This window comes from Balaenoptera acutorostrata, chromosome X (assembly GCF_949987535.1).
Source record: "Balaenoptera acutorostrata chromosome X, mBalAcu1.1, whole genome shotgun sequence".
Classification (NCBI taxonomy): domain Eukaryota; kingdom Metazoa; phylum Chordata; class Mammalia; order Artiodactyla; family Balaenopteridae; genus Balaenoptera; species Balaenoptera acutorostrata.
This window is the reverse complement of record NC_080085.1, coordinates 44201302-44221609: the sequence shown is the minus strand read 5'-3', so window position 1 is coordinate 44221609 and position 20308 is coordinate 44201302. Positions and strand designations below refer to the sequence as shown.

General features: G+C 38.8%; 1 protein-coding gene across 4 annotated transcripts in view; it reads left to right on the top strand.

Annotated features, from left to right (window-relative positions):
- SHROOM4 (shroom family member 4) overlaps window positions 1-20308 on the top strand; it is a 214810-nt gene that overhangs the window by 21305 nt on the left and 173197 nt on the right. Inside the window, exons 2-4 of one of the 4 annotated variants that reach the window (XM_057538373.1) lie at window positions 4526-4561; window positions 12081-12199; window positions 12975-13166. The exons of the other annotated variants lie outside the window; for them this stretch is intronic. The gene's annotated coding sequence lies outside the window, so the exon portion shown is untranslated. The remainder of the gene's footprint in view (window positions 1-4525; window positions 4562-12080; window positions 12200-12974; window positions 13167-20308) is intronic. 4 annotated transcript variants of the gene reach the window in all.

The following is a 20308-nucleotide window of genomic DNA, read 5'->3' as shown; positions in this document are numbered from 1 at the left end:
TTTTGTAACCGTAAGTTTGTTTTCTATGTCTGTGAGTCTGTTTCTGTTTTGTAAATAAGTTCATTTGTATTATTTTTTAGATTCCACATATAAGTGATATCATATGATATTTGTCTTTCTCTGACTTATTTCACTTAGTATGATACTCTCTAGGTTCATCCGTGTTGCTGCAAATAGCAAGATTTCATTCTTTTTTATGGCCGAGTAATATTCCATTTTATATACATATATATGTGTGTATATATATATCACACATCTTCTTTATCCATTCATCTGTTGATGGGAACTTGGGTTGCTTCCATGTCATGACTATTATAAATGGTGCTGCTATGAACATTGGGGTTCATGTATCTTTTTGAATTAGAGTTTTTGTCTTTTTTGGATATATACCCAGGAGTGGGATTGCTGGATCATATGGTAACTCTATTTTCAGTTTTTAAAGGACCCTCCATACTGTTTTCCATAGTGGCTTTACAATTTATATTTCCACCAACAGTATAGGAGGGTTCTCTTTTCTCCATTTGTGTCTTCAATTTGTTTTATGGTTTTCAGTGCATAGGTCTTTCACTTCCTTGGTTAAATTTATTCTTTTTGATGCTATTGTAAATGGGATTGCTTTCTTAATTTCTTTTTTTTTAACATCTTTATTGGAGTATAATTGCTTTACAATGGTGTGTTAGTTTCTGCTTTATAACAAAGTGAATCAGTTATACATATACATATGTCCCCATATCTCTTCCCTCTTGCGTCTCCCTCCCTCCCACCCTCCCTATCCCACCCCTCTAGGTGGTCACAAAGCACTGAGCTGATCTCCCTGTGCTATGCGGCTGCTTCCCACTAGCTATCTATTTTACGTTTGGTAGTGTATATATGTCCGTGCCACTCTCTCACTTTGTCCCAGCTTACCCTTCCCCCTCCCCGTATCCTCAAGTCCATTCTCTAGTAGGTCTGTGTCTTTATTCCTGTCTTGCCCCTAGGTTCTTCAGAACTTTTTTTTTTTATATTCCATATATGTGTGTTAGCATACGGTATTTGTTTTTCTCTTTCTGACTTACTTCACTCTGTATGACAGACTCTAGGTCCATCCACCTCACCACAAATAACTCCATTTCATTCCTTTTTATGGCTGAGTAATATTCCATTGTATATATGTGCCACATCTTCTTTGTCCATTCATCTGTCAATGGACACGTAGGTTGCTTCCATGTCCTGGCTATTGTAAATAGAGCTGCAATGAACATTGTGGTACATGACTCATTTTGAATTATGGTTTTCCCAGGGTATATGCCCAGTAGTGGGATTGCTGGGTCGTATGGTAGTTCTATTTTTAGTTTTGTAAGGAACCTCCATACTGTTCTCCATAGTGGCTGTATCAATTTACATTCCCACCAACAGTGCAAGAGGGTTCCCTTTTCTCCACACCCTCTCCAGCATTTATTGTTTGTAGATTTTTTGATGATGGCCATTCTGACCAGTGTGAGATGATATCTCATTGTAGTTTTGATTTGCATTTCTCTAATGATTAATGATATTGAGCATTCTTTCATGTGTTTGTTGGCCTTAATTCCTTTTTTAGATAGTTCATTGTTAATGTATAGAAACACAACTGATTTTTGTATGTTGATTTTGTTTCTTGCAGCTTTACTGAATTTGTTTTTCAGTTCTCACAGTGTTTTGGTACAGTCTTTAGGATTTTCTATATATAACATCAGGTCATCTGCAAACAGAGACAGTCTTACTTTTTCCCGTCCAACTTGGATGCCTTGTGTTTATTTTTCTTTCCCAGTTGCTCTGGCTAGGATTTCCAGTTCTATGTTGGGTAGAAGTCTTGAGAGTGAGGAAACTTGTCATGTTCCTGATCTTAGAGGATAAGCTTTTAGCTTAATATATACTACTTCTCATCTTCCCTCTCCCTTACCCTTAACATTTATTGCTATGCTATCTAGAAACTGATATGAATTTTGATTTTTCACATAGATGTATGGATAGATACTTCACCACTTGAACTTGTAAAATCTAGTGTGTGTGTGAGAGAGAGTGTGTGTGTAAAAAATAGAGATAGAGAGGAAGAGGGAGAGAATGGTGGTGGTGGTGGTGGTGGTGGTGGTAGAGTGGTTGAGGGGGTGATTCTTTTTGGAATAGAAATTTTCCATGTTTTCTGTGCTAATAAAGCCCCTTTAAAATGCTACTTTCTACAGAACTTCCTCCTTCCCCTCCCCTCCTCTCTTCTTTCTTCCCTCTTCTCTATTTCCTCCCTTCCTTTGGTAGTTATTGTGATTTCCCATTTGTATTTTGTAAATGATTTCCATCTGAAGTTTCTGAGTTCTCTGCTTGAGTGAGATATGCTTATCTAGCATGTTAGACAAGAACATGATTTACTACCCAGACGGACAGACTAATTAAATGGGTAACACATTGGTCTCTAAAGGATCAGGATACTTTTGCTAATTCCCTGTGTGTACCAATTTAATTACATTTCAGAAGTCAGAAAAATTTAAGTAGTTCCAGTTGCAGTGTTCCAGTTCACTAAGCATTAACTATAAATCACTAGTGGGCACTTCAAAAAAATCTGTTGATGGACTGGCTGGTATTTTACATGAGTATAAGCCACCTAACCTAAGGGTCTCTACGTTGGTTTTGCAAAGTTAAAAACGTGCTCTTGATATCTCTCTCTGGCCCCATAATATCTTTGTCAATCCCCACCCTATCCCTGTACACCTTTCATAGGGCCCCCTTTTCTTCTCCCTTCATATTTTTCAACAGACTGTTTAAGGGAGTCATAGACTGGTTGTGATTATTACTGAACCATATAGGAACCACACATCTTCTTTTTTTCTTCTTCTACTTTCTTGAATTATGGTTATGTCTTCCTAAATGAATATTTTTAAAAAACAACCAATACTAGTTTTTAACTATTGAAGAACTTATTAGCAAGTAGCCCAGTCTTAATTTCATCATCCAGTAAAGCCAAAGTTAATAACCCCTCTTTTTTTCTTTTCTTTCAGCTAACACCTAAAATCTGTTCTATAGGAGGGAGATACTAGTTATTGCAGTATATATTAGTGTGCAGCCTTCATGACCCCTTATTTTTTTTGACTAACAATTCTTCTGGATTAGAAGGGTCTGGGAGTCATTATTTAGTCTCCTTTTCCAGAATGAACTATATATACTGTGTAAAGTTTGGCTACAAAATAAGCATACTTATTTTTATTTGTTTGGGAAATCAGTCCCTATTTCACAAGTATGTTAACTATTGCGTTGAGGCAAATTTGACTTGATTTTATATTTTACACATTTATCGAACTATAATTGATGTATAAGAAATTATACATGTATAAATGCCTATACAATTTGATGAATTTTGACAATGCCCATGAAACTATCACCATAATAAAGGTAATAAACATATGATTCATCCCCAGATGTTTCTTTGTACCCCTTCATAATCCACCTCCATGACTCCCAGATAACTACTTTCTATCACTATAGATTAGTTTGCATTTTCTAGAATTTTATATCAGTAGAATCATTTAGTATATATTTTTTGTCCTCCTTCTTTCACTCAGTATAAATATTTTTACATTTTTCCATGTTCTTGCATGTATCAACAGTTTATTCCTTTTTATTGCTGAGTAATATTCCATTGCATGAATATACCACAGTTTGCTTATCCATTTGCTTGTTGTTGAACATTTGGCTTGTTTCTGGCTATAATGAATAAAACTGCTATGATCATTCATGTATAAGTCTTTGTGTAAACATATACTTTCATTTGTCTTGGTTAAATCTACAAGTAGATATGACTGTGTCATATGGTAGGTGTACCTTTATCATTTTTAAAAGCTGCCAAATTATTTTCCAACATGGTTGTAAATATCTTACACCAGTAGTGTAAGAGAGTTCCATTCCATACCAATACTTATTATGGTCATTTTTAAAAATTTAGCCATTCTAGAAGGTATGCATTGGTATTTCTTTGTAGTTTTAGTTTATGTTTTTATAATGATTAGCGATGTTAAGCATCTTTTTATGTGCTTATTTGCCATATGCATATCTTCTTTGGTGAAGTGTCTATTTAAATCTTTTGCCTATTTTTATTAGTTTTTCTCTTCTGATATTGAGTTGTAAGAGTTCTTTATATTCTAGATACAAGTCCTTCATTGGGTATATGTGATTTGCGAATATTTTCTCCCAGTCTATGGCTTGCCTATCCATTTCTTAACAGTGTCATTCGAAAAGTAAAAGGTTTTTTTTTTTTAAATGTCTGTGTCTCTATCTCCATCTCTGTCTAGATCTCTCTCTCTCCATCCTAGGGATGTGAAGTTATATCTCATTCTGGTTCTGATTTGCATTTCCCTTAATGAATAACGATATTGAGCAGCATATTTTCATGTGCTTATTGGCCATTTGTATATCTTCTTTGAAGAAATGTCTATTAAATCATCTGAATATTAAAAAAGAAAAGTAAAATGTTTTAATTTTGATAAAGTCCATTTAAATATTTTTAAACATTTTATAATTTCAGCTTTTTGTGTCCTAAGAAGTCTTTGCCTTACCCAAGGTAACTATGATTTCTCTCTTATATTTTCTTTTAGAAGTTATATAGTTTTAGCTCTTGCACTTGGGTCTAGGATCCATTTGGGGTTAATTTTTGTAAGTTGTGTGAGATAATAGCTGAGGGTTTTTTGGTTTGCTTTTTGTTTTTGTTTGTTTTGCATGTGAACATCCAGTTGTTCCAGCAACATTTGTTGAAAAGATTATCCTTCCTCTATTTAATTGCTTTGGTACCTTTGTCAAAAATCAATTGACTCTATACACATGGACACTGTAGTATGTACCTTTGACCTATATGTTTATCTTTATGCCAAAACCACATTGTTTTGATTAATGTATCTTTATAATGTCTTGTATTCAAATAGTGTAAACCCTTCAAATTTGTTCTTTTTCAGAAGTGTTTTGGCTATTCCCAGTTGTTTGAATTTCCATATAAAGTTTAGAATCAACTTGTCAATTTCTATTTTAAAAGCCTGCTGGGATTTTGATTGGGATTACACTGTATCTGTAGATAAATTTGGGGAGAATTAACACCTTAACAATACTGACTTTTCCAATGTAGGAGCAGGGTATATCTCTCTATTTAAATGTTCTTTAATTTATTTCAGTCGTGTTTTGTAGTTTCAATCTACAGCTCTTGGATATCTTTTGTCAAAATTATCCCTGAGTATTTCATATTTTTGATGCTATTATAAATGGTTAGTATTTTATTTTATTTTTTAAAGGAATTACTTTATTTTTATTATTTATTTATTTATTTATTTATTTTTGGCTGCGTTGGGTCCTCGTTTCTGCGCGAGGGCTCTCTCCAGTTGCGGCAAGCGGGGGCCACTCCTCATCACGGTGCGCGGGCCTCTCACTATCGCGGCCTCTCTTGTTGCGGAGCACAGGCTCCAGACGCGCAGGCTCAGCAGCCGTGGCTCACGGGCCTAGTTGCTCCGCGGCATGTGGGATCCTCCCAGACCAGGGCTCGAACCCGTGTCCCCTGCATTAGCAAGCAGACTCTCAACCGCTGCGCCACCAGGGAAGTCCCAATGGTTAGTATTTTAAAATTTTACTTTCTGATTCTTGATTGCTAGTAATAGAAATGTGATTGATTTATGTATATTGATTTTGTGTTGTAACCGTACTAATCTCTTGTTAGTTTTAATAGCCCTTTTGTAGATTCCTTAGAATTTTCTACATCATCTCTACATAAAGATGGTTTCACTTCCTTTCCTATCCATATCGAAACCTGGTTTTAACCAGCAGTGTGCGAGTTAGATGTGTTATGTAACTTCTCTTAAACCTCCGTTTCCTCATCACTAATATGGAGATCTAATAGTACCTACTCATAGGGTTATTGTGAGGATTAAATGAGATAACATAGGTAATGTTACTAGTGCAGGACCTGGCAGAATATATAACCCTTAAATCTTCATCTTTGGGCCCTCCTCCTAGTCAACATCTATAGTAAGTGATATTCTCCAAACATTAATTTCCTTTTTAAATATCTGTCAATGAATTTATCCAAATGTAAAAAAAAAAACATTGTATTAGGCTGTTCTAAACTTTGGAGGGTATATGTTTTCTAAGTATACTAATTGATGAAGTTGGACTTTGTTTTATTGGCTATAAATTTACCATTTTAAGCCTTTTCCTGGACCTTCTCCAGCTTGATGGTATTGTCCCTGAGATGTGATGACCAGACCTGCACACAGTATCCCAGATGAGGGCAAACCATGAAGGAAGGAATTGAGGGCAGGGTGAGGTGAGGGAGTGAGGGAAAGGAACATCTCATTTTTTTTTTTCTATTCCTGACATGCGTAGACCAATACTTATTTTGGTTGAAAGAACAAATTAGGCTGGTGTCTTCATTAAACAGTCTACAGTGCTTTCCAGATTTCTTTTCTTATTTAGAGCTGATAGCTTGGAGCCCATATTCCCAGAGGCAGAACCTATACTACAAAAAAACCCCCACAAAAACATAAAAAGCATTAATTACCTTATACTTGTCCCTTTTGAGACTGTTATCTGGAGTAGCTGGGAGGTCTCTTGGTCTCTCGGCATACAAGTATAAGTAGCCAGGGTGTCAGACAAAAGCCTCTTTGGAAGTGTCCAACCACCCCCACTCATTGCACTCCCATCTCTGTCCCTCTAACCAAGAGCACTCACTGGAAATATATGAATAGAGCTGCCTGCCAATTCTACCTGCTCCCCTTTATCCTGCAGTGGGCTTCAGCTCTATTTACATGACCTGTGTGGAGCAAAATAAGAATTTTGGGGGCTTCCCTGGTGGCGCAGTGGTTGAGAATCTGCCTGCCAATGCAGGGGACACGGGTTCGAGCCCTGGTCTGGGAAGATCCCACATGCCGCGGAGCAGCTGGGCCCGTGAGCCACAATTACTGAGCCTGCGCGTCTGGAGCCTGTGCTCCGCAACAAGAGAGGCCACGATAGTGAGAGGCCCGTGCACCGCGATGAAGAGTGGCCCCCGCTTGCCACAATTAGAGAAAGCCCTCGCACAGAGACGAAGACCCAACACGCCAAAAATAAATAAATAAATAAATAATAAATTAGATGCTTTAAAAAAAAAAAGAATTTTGGATTAGAAAAATGGAGATAAGCTGCCTATACCAGATTGTCCTTTCATGTTAACCTCCTATTACCATCCTAGTCTAAATTAGAACCTAAAGATGTAGAATGAGGGAAAATTTGCAGCTTAACTCGATATAGTTTGATGAGCCTTGCACTAAAGAGAATATACCCCAGTGATTTCAAATTAACTCTAATAGTTGGAGGGATGGGTGGGGTGGGGGTAGGTGGGGATAAGGGAAGGAGGATTGTGCCCAGGCATAAGTTCAATTTGAAACTTTACTGTGGGGAGGATGAGAGAAATCCTAGTATCCTGGCTGTTTAAGTTGCCCCCAGTGATTTTGCATATACGTAGGTAGGCCCCATCTGTCTTCTAACTTATTTTCCCCAAAACTGCCTATGCATTCAGTAAACCAAAGTTTGGCATCTCTTATGTGTAAGGTCCCATTTCTGAAACTTAGGTAATTTCCTTCTCTGCCTGTTTGTTTTGTTCTGTGTTGTTTTTTTTGGGGGGGAGGGGGGTTGTTTGTTTGTGGTTTAGCAAAGTGACTATTTGAGATGATTATTCATCTCAAGTATAGAATTAGAAATGGAAAACATGTATGGTCCCTGACTTCAGGGAACTTTACCCTGTCCCACTCCACCCTCACCAGATTTTTAGTTCATGTCAAGCAAAATACCCTACAGTCCACAGTTGAAATTGTTACTTACGTGGTCTGTTACCTTGAGCAAGTAACAACCATTCTTTAGGCCTCATTTCCGCTATCTGTAGTGAAGATTTAAACTAAGGACCCTGTCAGCCTCAAGAATTCTTATCCTAACCTTTGTTTTCCCTTTGTGAGTGTGATATGGGGCTTAATAAATTATTTATAATGGTGATGATGATGGTTTATTCTCAGATTAAAAAATTTTTTTTAAACTACCCACTTGAATCTTAACTCTGTTGGGAGTTTTAGCTTTGCAGGCAATCAAATAAAACTCTTATAATATCCAGCTATATGTTCTTGAAAAGAGATCAAGTGAGTTAGAGATGAAATAGCTGGATCTATTTGGGGTCAACACTTTAATATTTGTCTCTATAGTCATGATTTTTATTAATATGAAACCCTCTGAGGACACAGACTCCTGAGTTGCCACTAGCCCGTATGGTGCTTTTATGCCAATTACAAAAAGGTCCTCCTTTCTTCAGGGGGCATTCAGCCCTGTGTAGAGCACCAGGCTTACCAAGTGGAGCCCAGGTTCCGATTTATTCCCTTAGCTTGGGGACCTTATACAGTGCTTGGATGCTATGTGATTTCATTAATAGCGCTTTTCATAATGTCCTTTTCAGATAGGACTCATTTTTTCTTGTTTTTCTAACTCTTTAAAATTGAGTTTTCCAATAAGATCTTATCACTGCTCTCACGGACTCACTTTCAGCTGCAGCATCCTTTGAGTTTGCAATGCAATCTTTGTTTCTTCTTCCTCACTTTCTTTCCCTTTGCCTGGAATACCATATTGTTGATTCTAGGCCCCATGACCTCTGCCTACTTTTTGGTTGACTTTTTAAAACTATCTTATTAATTTAGGTGGCTAAAATTCTCTTACCTGTATGCACAGAGAATTCTGTGTCTGTTTTCCTGCCCTTGGTATACACAGGGCTGACTCAGTACTCTTTTGCATACTTCCTTGCCCAAGGGATTTATTACTGAACAGCCATACAAAGAGGTCCTCGCCCATATGCCAAACACCATACTGGGAGCTCACTATGCCTCTGGCCCCTGGGCCTTTTCCCTTCACAAGATGCTGCCACTGCTTGCTATGAGTTTGGAGGACTCCCAAAGGCCCTCACTTGCCCCATCCCCCTTCCAGTTTTTTTCAGCAGAAAGGGAACATTATACTGCTTTCCTAGTTTTGGCTCTAATCCCAGGCATTATCTCCCTCTGACTTCTCTTAAGAACAGTGTGGCGGTTTGCCTTAAGTAGTGGTGGTGGTGATGATGGTGACCAGGTGAATCTCTAGGACTGGAAAGAAGAAGCAGAGGTAGCAATGTCCAGGACAGGAGTGTTGCAGGCCATTGTGGGCCTCTCCTTCCTGTGTGTTTCATGTTCTCTGATTGCCACATAGAAATATCTGCACCTAATTCCTTTCCAGGGACAGTCCAGGTAGCTGGGGATACAGACAAGTTTCCATTATCCATTTCTTGGCCTGGAATACTGAGGGAGAAATCCCAGAGCCACAGATGGTTGCCTTTGGCTTACCCTCCACAAACTGTTTGCTTCATGTTTAGCTCACTGAGTGCAATATCCACAATACTATTTTAATTATTCGTATCAGTGAGCTTGTGAGCTCTTACAAAGTTAGATCTTGCTTTTCCAAAATCTGGGTACCCCCAATAGTCAAGTCATCAACTTTTACCTCATTCTTTATTATTTCTTAAAACCATAAACTATTTCTTTTCTCTATTGCCTTTAAAGCCCCCTGTTTATACACGTCAGAGAACATGGACTCTGAAGTCCTTCAGGCTTGAATTCAAGTTTAGCTGTGTAAACTCTGTCTTCTGTAAAATAAGACGACTGTCAATCTCATTGAAGAGTTGTGAGAATTCAGAATGACTATCCGTGCTAAATTCCCAGCACACACTCCATCTTGGAAATAATTCTGTAGTTATGATTGTTAATGGCCTAAATTTTGAAATAGTTATCATAATGCTCTTCTAAGGCAACATTTGTAATACCTAAAACTTATATAGTGGTAACTGTGGCAGATGGTGTTTAAGAGCTTCCCATTGCTTCACTCATTTAATTCTCACAACAATCTTTTGAATATGTATTAATATCTCCATTTCACAGATGAGTAAATTGAGGCACATAGAGGTTAAGTGCCCAAGGTCACTCAGCTGGAAAGTAGTGGAGCCAGGTTTTTGATCTCAGGCCGGCAACTCCAGATTCCATGTTCTTAACTACTGTGCCATATTAAATAAATTTGATCATGATTACTTTTAAATATGGCCTTTAAAGCTATTTTGAGTTGATGATCAGTTACTGAGAGCCTCCTGGATGATAGGAGTTGGGACAAAGGAAGAGAAAAGTGTAAGTTACTTTTTTTTTTTTGCTGAGAAGATTTTTTTCTAGAAAAATTAAATATAGTTTGTCCTCTGTCAAAATTAATTTAATTGAAGAATAGAAAACATTACCGTTCAATTCCACTTTGCTTTTTAAAAAAATTTATTGGAGTATAGTTGATTTACAATGTTGTTTTAGTTTCAGGTGTATAGCAAAGTGATTCAGTTATACATATACATATATTCATTCTTTTGCAGATTCTTTTCCCATATAGGTTATGTAAGTTACAACTTTTTAAACAGTCTTAGCATCCGAAAAAGGAGATGGACAAACACACGAGAGAAGCAATAAGGACAGCTTGGAAAGAGTTAATAAATCTGTCAATTAATTACAGCTGTCAATGCTTCGCTTTACCTTGACAGCTTTAGGGCCTCCTAGGCCAGTGCATTTCAAACATTACTGTGCATGCAAATCACTTGGATACTCTTAAATGCAGACTTTGATTCGATAGGTCTGGCTGCAGCCAGAGATTCTACCTGTCTGAAAACTCCCAGGTGAGGCCACACTTAGAGTAGAAGGGTATGACACATCGAGGGTCTACTATGTAATATGGTGCTTTCTAGTTAAGCAAAGACATGTTGAAGACTTTTAAGCTGATTATATGGGGACTAGGGTGATAGTTGGAGAATGCTGTAGAAGAATTGATTTAAAAATTGGTGTGGTATGTGAAGAGTACTTGGGAGTCTGTGGGAGTCTGAGCAAAGGATTAATATGGTCATAAAGGTGATTCTTGGTGCTTTGTGGAGGGTGGATAGTGGGGGCCAGAGTCTGGAGGAGATCCAGCTAAGAGACTAGTGTGGAAATTCAGGCAATGAGAGGGTAAATGCCTGGAGTGTGATTATGGCAGTGGAAATGGACAGGAAGAGACAGAGATTGGCCCCAAGAGAGACTGGCTCCAAGAGAGATTGATTTCTGCAAACCACCAAAAATTTAGCACACTTAGGATCTCCTCAGTAATAACTTAGAAGTGAATAGTACTCTGTTTGAAAAATCACTTTCACATCCATTATCTCATTTCATCAATACAGCAACTATGGGAGATTAGTAGCTACTTTCACCCCTATTTTACAAATGAAACTGAGATAATGTAGCAGCAACTTAAACCATGTCTGAGAAAAGGCAAAGCTAATTGCAAGAGAAAAGACACTGTGGAAAGGGTCACAATTATTCATCTTGTTTTTATAAACTGATTTTTTTCTCATTAAGAGTAATATATTTTGATTATAAAAGTAATATATATTTGAGATCATACTACATGGCTATATTTTCTGTATCCTTCCCTCAAATTCTTCCACTTATTATGGCTCTTTTTCCTTGTCATTAGGAATTTTTTTTTTAAAGTATTTATTTATTTATTTGGTTGCACCGGGTCTTAGTTGCAGCATGTGGGCTCAGTTGCGGCACACGGGCTCCTTAGTTGTGGCACACGAACTCTTAGTTGCAGCATGCATGTGGGATCCAGTTCCCTGACCAGGGATCGAACCCGGTCCCCCTGGATTGGGAGTACAGTGTCCTATCCACTGAGCCACCAGGGAAGTCCCAGGAATTTTTTAAAAACTTACTTTTAGATCACTGCATAATAATAGCCCCATATGGGTGCATTATAATTTAATTTACTACTTCCATGTAATTGGCCATTTAGGTTTCCAGGTTTTTTGCTATTATAAATAACATTGTGGAGAATATCTTTGTACATACATCTTAGTCCAAGCATCTGATAATTTACTTAAAGACGAATCAACTCTTTAAGAAGTTTTCTACTGATTTACAACTGGCTGACTTAATGCTTGATAAAAGATTGGGTCAGCCTAGGGCTTGAGGAGGTTACCCAAGCATCTCTCATTGTCTCAGATGACATAGTGAGCTCTTGCTGGGCTGCCAGATTCATGAAATCATGTCTTGGAAAATTCTGCTGCATTCTGGTATCATCATTGAGCTTGACTCTCCTCATGGTGGTCCATCGGCAACAGGTATGACTACCCATTGGGCTCTGTGCTGGGGCTGGAGTGAGACAGTGGGGAGAAACAAAATAGAAGGCCTAACTCCTGCCTGCAAGGGGCTTATCAGCTCTTTGGGGACAGACACATGTGGGATAATTAAGGAACAGATCAAATCAAAACACCGGGGTACGTAGCTTGAAAGTCTGTAGAGAAAAGCAGATATGTTTATGCTGTTATGGGTGATTTTGTTTTCTTTTTTTTGCTCATCTCTATTTTCTGAGGTATCTATATGGAAGAGTTAGGAAGGCAGTGTCGTATGGATCTGGAGGCTGAGTTGAACTGAAATTCTGTCATTTATTCCTTGTGGAACCTCAGACAAGTTATTGAACCTCTCCAAGCCTAATTTTTCATCTGTGGATTGTGGATAATAATAAGATTTATATGCAGATTTTCTGATGTGAGGAAACGATCTAAGCCACGAAGTGCTTAGTCCTGTATCTGGCACAAAGTAATGCTTATTACTAGGTAATAAGTACTACCTAGTATTATTATTATTAATATATAATATAACATAATATAAAAATATATATTGATATTATTTAAATAAAAGGTTAAAATATATATGTCATTTTATATGTATATGTATGTGTGTATGTATATATATATTCCTACCTATTCTGTTCTCTCTAAATATAACTATATATACACACACACACATCTATATTTATAGTTATATTTAGAAAGAATAGAATAGGTAGGAATTTAAAGAAGCCTAGAAATCTAATTTTGATTGGTCCTACTTCAGGAAAGAAGCTTTTCTTAGACTGCCAAGGTGAAGTTGCTGCTCCCCCCCCACCCCCTGCCACCACCGATGTTGGGGCCTTGGTTCCTTAGCTGTGCAGAACTGGCACTGTTCAGGGGGATGTGTTGAAAGACTACAAGTTGCGGAGCCACAGACATCGGGGTTCAAAGCCTGGAAGTTCTCTTTCCTAGCCAGGTAATTACCCGTAGTAATTTCTGTGAAGCAACTCCCTGTGTCTCATTTTCCTCATCTGTCAGAGGGCAATACTTCTTAGGTCACAGGATTGTTGGCAGGACAATTAAATTGAGTAATAATGATTGTGTTTAGTCAGTGGTTGAGTGCAAATTCTATTCTTTTCATTTCTTATTGGAATTTCTGCCTGGCTTTTGCGACACCACACCCTCCACCTCTTCTCTTAGCCTGGACTAGGACCACTTCCCTCACATCTCACACCTCGATGAGACTTTGCCTCCTAACAGTATCTCCTCTTACTTGTCAGCTGTTGGTCTCATAACGTAAGTAAAAATGTCCTTTTAACTAGCTATTCAGGATTTTGCTTCCCAGACTCTGTTTCTTCAACCTCCCTTTTACCTTCCCTTGTCAGCATGCCATTTATTTCTCTTTACTTGCTTCAAACTTGCCCCACCTCCAGGTCAGTTGGGGTGGGGGTTGGGAGGTTTCCCATGATTAAAGCCAAACATTTTTTTCCAGCTTTGGAGTCCTTGCTCTGGCACTGTTCCTAAAAACTGAACTGTCTGCTGGTTAACACCCCCTCCCCCGGCCCCACTCTCTGTATTCACACCTAGAATTCTTTTCTCCTGAGTATGATCTTTAATACAAACTGGGCCTGCCTCTGGTCTGGCTTGCTTGGTGCTAATTTTTTTTTTCTTTTTTTGTGCTTCTGGTCCAACAGGCACATAAGCTGCAGTAGAAAGAGGCCCTTAGGTACCACTGACTCTCCTACTCAAAGCCTAGTGTCAGCTGTTTCTAAGGAACTAGGCTGCTAGTTAAGGCAGTCGACACCACATAGCCCTAAACATATTCTAGGCCAAAACTGGTATTTTCTCTGCTCTCTGGGCATAGCATTTTTTGAGATCCCAACCAAGTATCCAAGAACTTGGAGCAGATCCAAAGCTGCAGTTTCAGGGGGGCGTTGGCACTGCTTGTTCACAGGTACCTCAGTAAGAGTACTGGGAAGCAAGTGAGGAAAAAGAAAAAGATTGTTCACATAGGGAGGGTGATTTAAGATGTGAGGGTCAATTTAAGAAATGATTATATGACAAAAGTACATTTTGCCAAAATGATGTTGAAGAGATCAGCCTTTGTGAGTTTTTTTCAATTGTCCCTTGTATAATTCGTATGTAGAATCCAGGGCCGACCAATAGTTTGCCTCCTGACAAGTTAGCTTGTTTCCTTTTATCAGACCAAAGTTTTAGAACCTATAGTGTTTGCCTTTATGCCTTGGCTGCTAGGAAGCTTGGAGCAAATTTGAATTTTCAACTGAAGCACATATGAACAAAAGGTTTTCTTCTTTTAAATAAAATCATCTCCCCCTCTGTTTTTTTAACCCTCTTTTAATTTTATGGTCCTGTGATACAAGAATTTTTATTGTAAGGTACTTCAAATCTTTTTGGATATAAGTAGGGTACCTGGTGGGTAGGGCTTGTCATCCTTGATTTTTTTGCTATCCTAGGAAATAGGCAAAGGTATAAGAGAAATTCTTCAGTCTTCCTTGGATGAGGCAACAGACCTTACAGGGAGAAGCACCCCTGCAAGCTTAGCTTAGGTAGAGAGAGGGAGCTGTGCATGGTCTTTGGTATTTTGCTTGGCAGGAGCTCTATTCTCCAGTCCCAAGCTGGTCTTTTGTGAAATTAGATGCAGATGGTTCAGGTGAAAAATAGCACATTTTAGACATTTTAATGGGTGCTATTGCTACCTGACACCATTCTGAGACAGTAGGGAGGCTGAGGTGTCTTCTTCAGTGTGAACTTTGTAATATGCAATGACAGGGAACTGGGGTCCTAGCTTCCTATATCACCTCCAAGAATGTGGTTGCGAGTCCTCAGTTTGGGAATTCAAGGAGACAGGTGACCTTCAGATAGTACCTTGGAGTCCTGCACCAGAAAAGGGAGCTTGTTCTGTAGACTAGGCTTTCTTGTCTGTATTCTACCTCAAATGAGAGACAACATTGCCTCAGGGGACAGGTGTCACCACCATCAGGTTAATTTTCCTAAAGCCCAGCTTTGATAGTGTCACTTTTTTTCTCACCACTCTTCCTTGGATCTGCCTCATGCTCTCCCTTCTAATCCATCTTGTTCATTGTGCCCTTGTCATTCCTTTTAGCTAAAACCTAATTCATTTATCAAAAAGGAAGTACCTCTCATGAAGCTGTGCAAGCAGCTTTGGTGTCAGTCAGACCTGGGTCTAAACTTTGGCTTTGTCACACTGAAATAGTGTGGGATGACCCTTTCTGAACCACATTTACTCACCTGTAAAATGAGATCAAGGGTACTTCTATGATAGGGTTATTATGAAGCTTAGCATATTAAGGCAAGATCTATCATTTATTGGGCATATAATCTTCATATCATCATTATTATCTCATGCACCCTTTGAGTCAGGTACTAAAAATAGCACACAAGACAAAAAATCATGAATTACTGGAAATTCTCCCTGAAAATCCCTTGTATTACAATAAAGCGCTACCTCTATATATAGAACCCTAGATAGTAATGCTTTAAGTATGTGAGCCTCTGATCTGGACTAAAGAAGGGAACAGGATCCTTATTCCCCTACTGGCTTTGAAGAAGCAAGCTGACGTGAATGTGAGTTACCTATGAAGGAGGCCATGTGGCAAGCAAATGAAGGCAGTCTTTAGCTGACAAGCAGCAAGACTCCAAAAGCCTACGAGGAACTGAATCCTGTCAACAGTCACATGAGCATGGACGTGGATTCTTCCCCAGCTGAGCCTCAGATGAGACCCTAGCCCTGACCAACACCTTGATTAAAGCCTTACAAACGACCCAGCTAAGCCATTCTTGGACTCTTACCCACAGAAACTGAGAGATAATAAATGCCTGTTGTATCGAGCCAAAAGAAAAAAAAAGGAACAAATGGAAAGTGTTTATAGAGTTGTCTGGATATTCAAACCATTTTACCTCTATGATGACCATTATATTTCTAGTGGTGAATAGGGGAATCTGTGGAGAACTCTACAGGTTTTGTTTGTTGGATTTGTTCCTTTTTGTTTTCATATTAAACCTCTACCTTAATCCAAGTTAATAGAATTGTGGTTGTGAACATATATGCCGTATGTAAAGCACTTAGCCCAGTTTCCACCACTACCAGTAAGGACTTAATAAAATGTTAGCTGCTATTTTCCTTACTAGTAGCAATAATAGTAATACTAGTAAGATATATGACAGCACACAGCACAGGGCCTGGTACATAGTCATTGCTCAATAATGTTGGATGGTTTGGGGTAATTGAATCCATGTATTTACTGTCCTTTTAAAGTATAGTAAAGAAGGATTTGGCCACCTGCTTCCTGTCTTTCCAAGTTTCCTGCTATGGCCCTTTGGCCATTGGTCACATTTCATCATGAAGTATGTTCTCAAATAATTCTGAAGGCCAGGAGTCTGCCTTGTTCATCTTTGCACTCCCACAGTTCCTGGCACATGATAGGTACTCAGGGAAGGAATAGATGGATGGAGGAAGCAAAGGTTTGAATCAAGCAAGGACTCTCCTTGCCTTTGTGAGATTTTAGGGACCAGACTTCAATTTGGGCTATTGCTGCTTTTTCTGGGCTTTTGGTACCAGGCCTTGATGGTTCTGTATATTCTTGAAACCTTGCTTTGAGCTGGCAACAGTTATACTCTTAATGGGGTCTCTCTGACATAAGTACTCAAAAATATAAAATCTGGCTTTGGTACATTGAGCACTTCAAGGGAGAAATGGCCCTTGAGAAGGGAGATGATAGAACAGCAAATAAGAGCATGAGATTTAGAGTGAAGAGGAAACCTTAGTTCAAATCCTAGTTTTGTCACTTCTAGGTATGTGACCTTGGGAAGTCCTTTAAACCTTCTGAGCCTCAGACTCCTCATACGTAAGATGGGGGACAATATTACATACCTCCTGCTATTGTTATGAGGGTTAAAATATGATGTGTGTTTGAAGCTGTGGTACATAATAGTTGCTCAATAAATGGTAGCTACTACTGTTGTTGCATACCATATTTCTTCTCCTGTTCAAAATGAATATAGCTTTATTTTCCATGTAATCAAAAACAATACTGTTTATTGTTTTAATATTAACTTAGAAGATACATAAACGTTTAAAGAAGAAAATGAAAATTACCTACATTCTATCACCTAGAGATAACCTGATTGATAATTAGGTGTATATATATCTTACGCTAATTTTTTTCTGTTTATACACACATACTAAAAATGAGGTCATAGAATATATATTGTTTTGTAGCCCACTTTTTTATACCTGACAATATGTTGCAGAAATCTTTTCCAATCTACATAATCATTTTAATGACTTTACAGTGTCACACTTTATGACTGTATGAATACTATAAATATTTTAACCAGAACCACATTAATTTAATTCACTTCTAATGTTTTGCTATTATAAACAGTGCTGCAGTGGCCATTTGTGTACATACATCTTCACACACTTGTCTATTTTATTTATTAAGAGATATTCATAGAAGAAGCAGAATTGCTAGGTCAGACAGAATACACTTTAAATATCATCCCCTTCATTAACTACAGCACATACTGGGTTAATTTGTATTAAATGGGATAATGAATGGGAGGAAGCTTTGTAAACTTGCAAGTGCTATATAAGTACGAGTTATTGCATTGCAGTTGTTATTGTTGGAGGCGTGGCAGAATGATGACCTTAAGGACTAGAAGAGGGGAGAAGGCTCAATTTCTCCCTGATTCCCATGAATCACACCTATAGGAACATGCATGCATAAGTGGGTGGTTACCGTTTATCCTAAAGGATCTATATGTTCACTCCCTCCCCCAGACTTCGAAGATGAAGAAAGCCTCTTGTAAACTTGAATTGAAAAATTGCATTTAAATATGGCTCTTTTAACCAAATGTTCAGACCTATTTCTTTGCCAACCTTTAATTCTAGGACAGCACTGGAATAAAGAAGGTCTCCCAAGATAGTCCTGCCCTGAGTTGTTCTGCTATGCTCTTGCGCCCCAAGCCTGAGGTCCTGGCGACTTTATTTGTGTCTGGGGGTGGGGTGGGGGCTGCGGGGGGTATCGGGGAGAAATACTTTTTTAAAGGCAAGGCTGGCATAAAAAAAGAACGAAATAATGCCATTTACAGCAACATGGATTGACCTAGAGATTGTCATACTAAGTGAAGGAAGACAGAGAAAGACAAATATCATGATATCACTTATACGTGGAATCTAAAAAAATTATATAAATGAACTTATTTACAAAACAGAAATAGATTCACAGACATAGAAAACTTATGGTTACCAAAGGGGAGAGTGGGGGGAGGGGAGAGATAAATTAGGAGTTCGGGATTAACATGTACACACTACTGTATATAAAATAGATAAACAACAAAGACCTACTGTATAGCACAGGGAACTATATTCAACATCGTGTAGCAACCTATAATGCAAAAGCATCTGAAAAAGAATATATATATATATATATATGTATATATACATATATACATATATATATATGACTGAATCACTTTGCTGTACAACTGAAACTAACACAACATTGTAAATTAACTATACTTCAATTTTAAAAAATGGTTAGAAAAAACAAGGCAAGGCTGGTTTGTCAGCACCCAGCTTAAGGATCCCTTGGCCACACCTTCAGTGGAGGGACTCAACTTTGCAGCGAGCCTGACATTCCACAGAGCTCAGACCAGCCTAGATACACTAACTTACCCACCCACTCCTGGCTTCCTGTTTTTCTAGCAGCCAGAGTACCTCTTGAGTGTAACTTTATTGTAAGCATTGTTGAGTAGGGGGAAGTGTGTGTTGAGAAGTCTTGAATCTGGATCTCCTCATCTAACAGCCTGAATTCTCTCTGACTTCAAAGGCTGGGCACTCATCCAGAAATGATGCTCTTGGCCCCTGCTAGAAGGTGGGGCCAGGTGTGGGAATGCAAACAGACTGTGGGGGCCTGTACAAGGGTAGAAGGCAGCAGGAGAATATGTGACCATGGTGGGGAGCAGATGCCTGTGTGCTTGGCCAGGCTCCACCTTATGAAGGGTGCTTCTTGCAGGAATGTTTTTAATGATGCCTGTCAGAGATCTTGGGCTCTTTGAAGCTCGGAGTCTGAATTGGGTGATGTTTGCCATAAGCAGTAATGAGCATGGAAATGATTTATTCTGGGACCTTGACTATATTACTATGAAATCACTGGCATACTGATGGGGCCTATTGATCCTCAAACCGTTTCCTGAGTTCTAGCTACAAATCCATTCTCTCCAGTCCCACCAAATCATTTGCCACTACTGGCTCTGTGTATGCTGCTGTCTTGAAAAGCAGCACTCTGTGGGTATTTTGGACTCATTCTTTCTCCTTCCTACCCAGGTCTCCAGCTCACTGAGCTGTGAACTTTCACCACCCCTCCCCAATCTGTTTACCTTCTCTTCTGACTGTAAGCAAACCTGTGTACATACCTTTTCGTATGTTCACATGCATTTCTGGGTATGCATGCTTGGCTCCCTGAGGCTATTTGTAAGTCTGTGTGGATGTGAGTAAGGCTTCTTGTGATTAAAGGGATATCATCTGTGTATACCTCATCAGGAACCTTGACTGTGTGTTCAGTAGAGGCAGGATGGCAGGCAGGAGAGCTATTGCACTGGAGGGGAGTGGTTGGCCCTTCTTTTGGACAAGCAGCCTTGAGTCCTTAATTGAATTATGAACAGGGAACTTATCTCCCATTGTTGGGGAAAAGATGGAAGATTACACTGACTCTGGAAGAGAATGTCTTCATTTTTTCTAGAGCTTGTGGGGGTAGACTCAGATGACTAATGCAGGGTCTAGAGTCAAAAGGCCTCTTCTGTTCAGGAAAAATGTGGGTGTTGAGATGTGCAGGTGGGCTTAAGACAAGTGAAGGTTTTGAATGGTTCTTATGTTCCCCATCCCCTCTAGACTCAGCCCTTTGAAGGTACAGTCTTCCTTATTTTTGCATTTCCTCTCTGGGTCTTATACAACACAGACACTTAATAGTGAATTGATTATTAAGGCAGAAGAAGAGACTACTAGGCTTACTGAGACTGTCGATGGCTTTACAGAGTCCCACATAACTCCCCAGGAAGGAAGGCTTGAACCAG